Raw genomic sequence first — 9,198 nt, 5'->3', positions numbered from 1 at the left:
AAAATGCCGAGAAAGTGTAATTATTATTTCTTTAACTCTATAGTTTTATAAGAGACTTTCATGTAATCCTTTTTACTTAAAACCAATGTGGGACTTTGTAATTTGAATTAAACTCTTTTTATATTTTTTTAATTTGAATTTTATTAGGTAATTTTGAATTTTATAGAATTTATATCAATTAATAAATAAATACTGAAACTCTTTACGCAAAGGCCGAGAAACTCTTTTTATATGTTGTTAATTTGAATTAATTTTAATTTTATTAGGTAATTTTGAGTTTTATAGAATTTGTATCGTGGGATATAACAATTAATGAGAGCTCTTTATTGTGAATTAAACTCTTTTTATATTTTGTTAATTTGAATTAATTTGAATTTTATTAGGTAATTTTGAGTTTTATAGAATTTATATCAATTAATAAATAAATACCGAAACTCTTTGCACAAAGGCTGAGAAAGTTATTATATGTTTTAAATTTTAGTATAATTTTAATTTTAATTAAACTCTTTACTGATTGTGGGATATAATAATTAAACTCTTTATTGTGAATTAAACTCTTTTTATGAATAGGTGTGATTATTATTTCTTTAGCTCTATAGTTTTATAAGAGGTTTTCATGTAATCCTTTTTACTTAAAATCAATGTGTGACTTTGTAATTTGAATTAAACTCTTTTTATATTTTGTTAATTTGAATTTTATTAGGTAATTTTGAGTTTTATAGAATTTATATCAATTAATAAATAAATACTGAAACTCTTTGCACAAAAGCTGAGAAAGTAGTACTACACTTGATCTTAGCCAAAAGACCAAGAATGGTTAGCCAAAAGGCCGACCCAAAAACATTTAGTACTACACTTGATCTTAGCCAAAAGGCCGAGAATGTGTAATTATTATTTCTTTAGCTCTATAGTTTTATAAGAGGCTTTCATATAATCATTTTTACTTAAAACCAACGTGGGATTTTGTAATTTATTATAATTATTGTGAATTAAACTCTTTTTATATTTTGTTAATTTAAATTATTTTGAATTTTATTAGGTAATTTTGAGTTTTATAGAATTTATATCAATTAATAAATAAATATTGAAATACTGAAATACTGAAACACTTTACATTTAATAATAATATAGATAAGAGGCTTTCATGTAATCCTTTTTACTTAAAACTAATGTGGGACTTTGTAATTTGAATTAAACTCTTTTTATATTTTGTTAATTTGAATTTTATTAGGTAATTTTGAGTTTTATAGAATTTATATCAATTAATAAATAAATACTGAAACTCTTTGCACAAAGGTCGAGAAACTCTTTTTATATTTTGTTAATTTGAATTAATTTTAATTTATTAAGTAATTTTGAGTTTTATAGAATTTATATCATGGGATATAATAATTAATGAGAGCTCTTTATTGTGAATTAAACTCTTTTTATATTTTGTTAATTTGAATTTTATTAGGTAATTTTCAGTTTTATAGAATTTATATCAATTAATAAATAAATACTGAAACTTTTTGCACAAAGGTCGAGAAAGTAGTACTACACTTGATCTTAGCCAAAAGGCCGAGAAGATGTGGTTATTATTTCTTTAGCTCTATAGTTTTATAAGAGGCTTTTATGTAATCTTTTTTACTTAAAATCAATGTGGGATTTTGTAATTTATTATAATTATTGTGAATTAAACTCTTTTTATATTTTGTTAATTTGAATTTTATTAGGTAATTTTGAGTTTTATAGAATTTATATCAATTAATAAATAAATACTGAAATACGAAAATACTTAAACACTTTGTACATTTAATAATAGTATATATATATATATATATATATATATATATATATATATATATATAGGAGTTTCTTTTATTTGGTAAGCCTCCTTTCTTTGGTAAGCCTCCGTTATCTGATTAAATCTCTAATCCGATGCACGTGTGCTGTCAATGATTTTCCACGATCATCTTTCAAGAGTCAACCATGCTGCTCTTTCACTCTATTGTTGATCAACTCTTCTTTTCTCTTGCAACGAAGATGCTATAGCTAGCCTATATATATATATATATATGCCTCCGTTATCTGATTAAATCTCTAATCCGATGCACGTGTGCTGTCAATGATTTTCCATGATCATCTTTCAAGAGTCAACCATGTTGCTCTTTCACTCTATTGTTGATCAACTCTTCTTTTCTTAGAGTTGATCAACAATAGAGTGAAAGAGCAGCATGGTTGAAAAGAAGAGTTGATCAACAATAGAGTGAAAGAGCAGCATGGTTGACTCTTGAAAGATGATCATGGAAAATCATTGACAGCACACGTGCATCGGATTAGAGATTTAATCAGATAACGGAGGCTTACCAAAGAAAAGAAACTCCTTGGTTGACAATAACATAAACATAATCACATGTTGCTTAATCCCAGAACCACGTACAGAACAATCTGAGTTCTATAAGAAGAATAACTTTCCAAGTTGGCTTATTTTCAAGCAGTTAATATACATAAATATGTATATGTATATGTTTATATATATAGTCATGTGTAACTGAACACATGCAAAGCAAACTTTATGCCGAATTGCACAAGATAGTGCAGAAAGGTGGATTAGTTTATGGAAAAGATACTTGTTAAATCCAAATCTACCAATTATTAGGTTTGTAATGGTATTGATTAATTAGCGTGAAATACCCTAATTATGTAACCCCATATGATAAAAAGTGTAGATACTGAATAATTTCTAAAACATTAGATTAATTGGGAAATATAATTTTTAATAGGTCTATTCGATCTTGCTGACTTTGGTGACTGAGACAGTTGACAGTGCTCTTTATTTTTCTTTGTATTGAATGATTGATGTGTCTAAGGCATGTGGTACATGAAAATGAAATCCTTTATTTTATTTTATTTTTATTTTCCCTTCCTAATAGCAATTGAAATTAACTATTCTTTGATTTAACTGATCCATTGTTCAAATAAGTTTTAAAAAATAAAAAATAAAAAAAATGAAAAGAGAGCATGAGAATGATGAAAATGAAATATTCAAATTAGCATAAAATTTGAGGGGTCAAAAAGTAGTTTCCAGTGGGCATGTGTGACATCAGTGCCAAACAATGTCCAAGTTTGAATAGCTTTTCAAGTTGGCATTGTGGTAATGCAGATGTTGATGACTCAATTTCTTAATTGTGCCATTCATAATCACTCCATCAATATAGGTTTAATTAAACTAATTAATCTATAAACAAATAGTCTCTCAAAAGTAATCATTGTCTAATATAAGAAGTATTTTAGTTTTAATTAATGACATGACATGGCTTCCAAATTAATCTTCACTAGGATTAATCTAATTGCATATCTTGTTTTGAATGACATGGTTTGAAAAGTGAGTCTTATCATTTTCTTTGAATCCTCTATTTGACAATCGCAATAACAATTTATACCCAAACAACCATATATAATTGGAGTCTCATGCATGCCTTTGGTCCAGAATGAGTCTTCCATGTCTGGCTACTATATTTATTCAAAAGACATCGATGGATTAACGTTAGTGACATCCATGAATTACCACTAAAACATCTTTTAATTGTTTGTTTAACAATTGCTATATATTTATATATATTTGAAGCTATATATATATATATGTATATGAATTGGCTCAGCAGTGACGTTTTGAGTATATTTGTAATTTGTCTATATGCTTCCCAACATGTTTCACGTAGTAGCATAATGTTGATTTATAATTGAAGTTAATAACCGCCAGAGATTAAGTTATATATAATGTTGCTTAAATAGACCAATGAATGAGTCTCAATACCCAAAAATAAACTTGTTTTTGGTATCTTAATCATACAATGATTCAGGTTAAGAAAAACCACTATTGTTGGTGGACATTCTGATAAAAGTAGTAATAATTTAAGAGTGTTCGAGATTGTTCACTCAAGTTGCCAAATTCTTCAATCAACTGACGCATCTAACTGGAAAAAAAAATTAGTTGCAAGTTGCAATTTATAAACTATATGCATGAGTGAGCATGGGGACGAGCGAGTGGAGAAATGTTGATTAGGTCTTTGGTCCAGAACAATTGTCTTTTATTTTGGGAGGTAAAAAAATTATCATTTATTCGTTGTCTCTTTTAGACATATGAACGACTTCAACTTGTCACTGTGCTACGGTCTCTTTCAAACATATAGACATATAAACAAATTTTATTTTTCAATCTTCATTCACAAATATAGACATATATTTGTATACGTTCACGTATATGTATAAAATTTCTCATCTTACATTCTGAAAATTAAATATTTAAATTCTGTAATTATTTTGTGCATTTAAAAGAAGATTATATATAGTGGTGAATTATAAAATGCTTTAAAAGTTCGGACGACCATCTTACATAAAATAAAAAAATAACTATACAAGATTAGTGGTGGTTTATGATTGTCTAGAAGACTTTGTGGTCCTTCAATTTGAAAAGAAGAAGAATCATGTGGTGCTTAGGTGGCAATGAAAAGTTGTACCTACATTAACAAGTTTAAGATTCGAAAATGTAAAATGAGAGACTTCAATCATCAACACATCAACGTGATTGAACGATCATAATAACTTCTCAATCGGACTAAACAACAAAATAGAGACAGTTTAAAAAAAAAAAAAATTGTCAAAACAAGAAAATGTGGTTCTGATTACTAAAAGAAGTTGACCTTTTTACAATTGGCAGGCCTAGATCTGTTGGTTAAAGCCATAAGATCTGTACAATTTATTAAACAAATGAAGAATATTTATTGTATAAATATATATTTTTCGCGCCAAAGAATGAGGAATATATTTCATCTGATGCAATTTTCACACTAATTAGTCATGGTCACGCATTATTATTCATCACACGTAGCCTGCAAATTATAAAGAGTTCTCACGTTGGGTTAGTAATAACCTGGGCCCTCGACAGCCCATTGCTAAGTCCAAAGCCCAATAATCTTCTCGCGCATTTTTTCCAAACCCGTCAATATATCTATACTAGTTGCTGAACATGAGATGTCGTTTTTAATATTTGTTCAAACAATAACAATTCAGGCTTGTTTGGAATGAGTTATGATGTTACTTTTTTTTTTTTTTATATTGATCTTCAAATTTCGGCCTATATCATATTTAGGACGGTTGATATTGATTTGGAATAATTCATAATGTATTAGATTTTTTTGACCCAAATTCATATCACTAAATTAATGATATTGTGTGTTTTGATATTGTAGTGAAAGAATTAAAGCAAAATTTTGAATCTTCCGAAACAATTTTTGTTACCAAAACATGGTTCTGATTTCCTACCCAAAACACTCCTACAACAAAACAATTGCTTTGATATTAACCAAAAACATAACGCTTAAAACATATTACATGTCAAATGGCACAAAACAATATCACCAAATTAATGATATTGTGTGTTTTGATATTGTAGTGAAAGAATTAAAGCAAAATTTTGAATCTTCCGAAACAATTTTTGTTACCAAAACATGGTTCTGATTTCCTACCTACAACACTCCTACAACAAAACGATTGCTTTGATATTAACCAAAAACATAACGCTTAAAACATATTACATGTCAAATGGCACAAAACAATCAACACATCTTATAAAAACCTTGTGATTATACGTTACTAATTAGCATTTTATACACGTGAATTGAAGAAAACATATTTGAATTGTAGAATTTACTTAAGAAGACAAAAATGGAAATATTTTTTGTTGAAGCCTAATACAATTATTTCATTCCCATGTTATAATATAATGGAACAAGTGCAGAAAACACTCGCGTTTATTTGAAAAAGTGTGCAAAAAATATCCCTAATCTTTTCACATTGTGCAAAAATACCCCTCAATAAAAGATTTGACATAAATTAATGTTATAATACCAATTTTGCCCTTTTGCTATTTCGAAAATGTCCAAGGCTATATATGCTACCAATCTCATAGTATAGAGCTGTTATGTGCACATTACCTTATTATTTTTTTAAAAAAAACTTTTTTTTCTCTATATATATCTCTAAACTTTTTTTTTTTTTTTTTTTTGAGAATTTAAGAAATTTGTAGAACAAGTATTTGAATTTTTTGAGATTCCAGTTTACTATTTTCTACCATATATATTTTCTTTATTATTAGTATTTTTTCGTACCAACACAGTTAAAAAAAAAAAAAAATCCCTCTAACAGTGTGCACGGGTTATCGGAGTTTGGAGCATATTTGTTTTATGTAGTTTACACTTTATTTTCGTTTTTTTTTTCCTTTCTATTTTTATCCTTACTTCTCTTTTATACTTTTATTTTTATTTTCTATTTTTAACTTTACTCGTCCATTGCCAGCGGCCTCTAATAGTATCATTTTCTGTCATTTTACAAAATTATTTATTTTTATATATTTTATAAAATAGTTCAGTAGGTTAATCATTAAACTCTCGCAACGATTGAATACTATTACAAAAAGGTTTGTTACCTAATCATTTATATATATATAAAACTTGTGTATTAAGTCTATTCTTCCAATATTTTTATTATGAATCACTTTTTTATATTTTTATAAATCACTTTGAACAAGTGACATTATTCTTTTATTATGAATCACTTTGATATTTTTATTATGAATCAATTTGAACAAGTGAGATTTGATCACAAGTAGAAGGGATTTTTAATTTTGTAGTCTTATTATTGTTCCATTCTTATTTGTTAAGATCTGAATATCACGGTTATATATGATTTTTTCGGTCATTTTATTCTATTGCGTAATAGGTTATACAACGACGGTATCTCTCATTCATGAGACTTACTCCCACTTCTAGTAATTGTTGATTACAAATAACTTAATCACCTATTCATATATATCTCATTGCCATTTAGAACTTTCCACCACCTATTTATATATATCTCATTGCCATTTAGAACTTTCCACCTATTTCTATATATTTTTCATTTCCAGATATTTCTAACTTTACACAATTTTTTAGTATTCTAAAATCTTTTCTACACCTTACAACTATCAACAATCATCTCTCCTAACACTATAGAATCTTCCTCTAAATCAATACTCCACAATCTCCTTGACTCTAAAGGATTCTTCCAATGTTGCTTGGCACTCATGTTGCACAACCTCCCTCGTAAAAATCCTATGATTCCCGATTTGAATCCTGAGTTTAGCTTTGCATCCCTCTTGGATATTAATTGGTAGGTTGAATCTCATTGAAAGAAATTTATGAAGCACATACACTTTTACAAATGCGTCGTATTGGACATGTCGAACACTTTACATGTTCATAAATAGAAATAATTTTTTTTTATTATTTTGGATATTTTTTCACTTCTTGGACACTTAATCAAATATTTTTAAACATTTGTAACATAAGTCTACTCGGTATTTTTGAAAATAATATGAACACGTTCTAAAGCGTTTAACTTTTTTCACATTATACACATGCAGTTAGAAGCGAAACATTAAATCATATTTATTCATTCAAAATAAAAACACTATTATGACAAAGTTGTGGAATAACTGCATATATAATATAAAAGTTATTACATCTCTTAGTATAAAAATTAGAAAGGAATTAAAGTTTTATAATACTATTACTCAATACATGTATATAAAAAAATTTATATTTATATATAACCGTGTTCGTACTCGTATTCTATTTTTTAAAAATTTATTGTATCGTATCCGTATCCATGCTACATAAAAAGCAAACTAGTAAATCTTAGGCGAATAAAAGTTTTATTTTTTATTTTTTATTTTTATTTGAAAAAAGATAGTGGTGTGGAAAATCTCTCTCTCTGGTCATCACGCTTAAGCTTAGTAGTTTTATTATTTGTATACTGCATTTATTTTCCTTTTCTTTTTTCCTAAACCCCTGCTAAAAGCTTTACATCCATTTCTCTTCTTAGTCCCTCTTTTCTTGATTCCTAATTTCGTATTATAGATCTCTAGGGCTCTTTAAAGGGGCAAAGGATCTGATTTTTCCATCACAAAACTCTAAATCTAACATTATTTATTTATTTATTATATTCCTACTTGCCAAACAAATCTTCAAGCAACTGGTGCTAACTTTTTACGGAATTATTATCTTGTGGTAATAAAGATGTAAATAAGAATTTGTATAGAGACAATTACAGGTAGCATTCCAATATTGGAGTGCTGAAACAACCTCAAATTTCATGAAGTTGATAAAACCTGGTTGAATTATAGGTTAGAGCTTGAACCTATACCAAATTCAATAATTTATTTCTTTTTCATGAAGCTTTTCATTTTAATGATTTCAAGCTGGCTAATGAAATGACATTATCCATTATACATCTTCTCTGAAAGAATCGAGTAGTAGATGACTACCCTTTTGCTTAGCTAATATTTCTCATCTCATTTTTGTCTAATACAATTTGGAACTTATTGTTCCGTAATTTATTTATTTATTTATGTTAAACTTGGTTTTTTTTGTTTTGTTTTGTTTTTTTTTTTTTTTTTTTTTTTATTTAAAAAAAATGCCATTATCATATTCTAAAGAATCATGTAAGTAACCCTTTCTTATAGACATTTTTACCTTTCAATACTAACAAATTACAGGGTGTTCAAACAATGGTCACCCAATATAAAATAAAATTTGGTTAATGGGATTTAGATATGCTTAACTTTCTAAGGAGGACGCTATTTATATATCTTGAACAATATCAGTTCCTCAAAGCATTCAATACAGAGTTTATTATTATTTTTTATTATTTTCTAAGTCATGCAATAAAGTATAATGCTTCGCTTTATAAAAGCATAAGTGTAACTGTGGAAGTAGTACCATTTCTTCTTGAAAGGGCAAATACAGAAACTAATGAAACTATTGTCTGTTTTTTTTAAAAAAAAAGGAAATGTGATTCATCTTATGGTGGAAGTGAAAATTTTGCACACTAACATAAATCACTCACAAAACTTAGCATAGCCAACTATTACCCTGAACTGTGACATAATTTGTCAAGGTCTTATGTCCATTTCCTAGTCTAATTTCTTCAAAACTTTCCACTATGGTTTCCTCATTGCCATGGTGAAGCTCCAAGTATAGTAAAAATTGATGACAGTTCCGGTAAAGGATTTCTTCCACATTGAACAAAAATCGTTGGTACAGTCCCAAGAATTGCATATAGTTTGGTCATGAAAATCATTCAGCAGTCCTAAAAATTATTACAATATCCATA

General features: G+C 27.5%; 1 pseudogene; it reads right to left on the bottom strand.

Annotated features, from left to right (window-relative positions):
- Positions 1-1,471: 1,471 nt before the first annotated feature.
- On the bottom strand, positions 1,472-1,572 carry LOC132297668 (U2 spliceosomal RNA; annotated as a pseudogene).
- Positions 1,573-9,198: the final 7,626 nt, after the last annotated feature.

This window comes from Cornus florida, unplaced genomic scaffold (genome assembly GCF_030987335.1).
Source record: "Cornus florida cultivar Cherokee Brave unplaced genomic scaffold, ASM3098733v1 CherokeeBrave_3.0.0_Hap2_Chr02, whole genome shotgun sequence".
Taxonomy (NCBI): domain Eukaryota; kingdom Viridiplantae; phylum Streptophyta; class Magnoliopsida; order Cornales; family Cornaceae; genus Cornus; species Cornus florida.
Note: the sequence above shows the minus strand (reverse complement) of the source record. Positions and strands in the feature narration are given on the sequence as shown.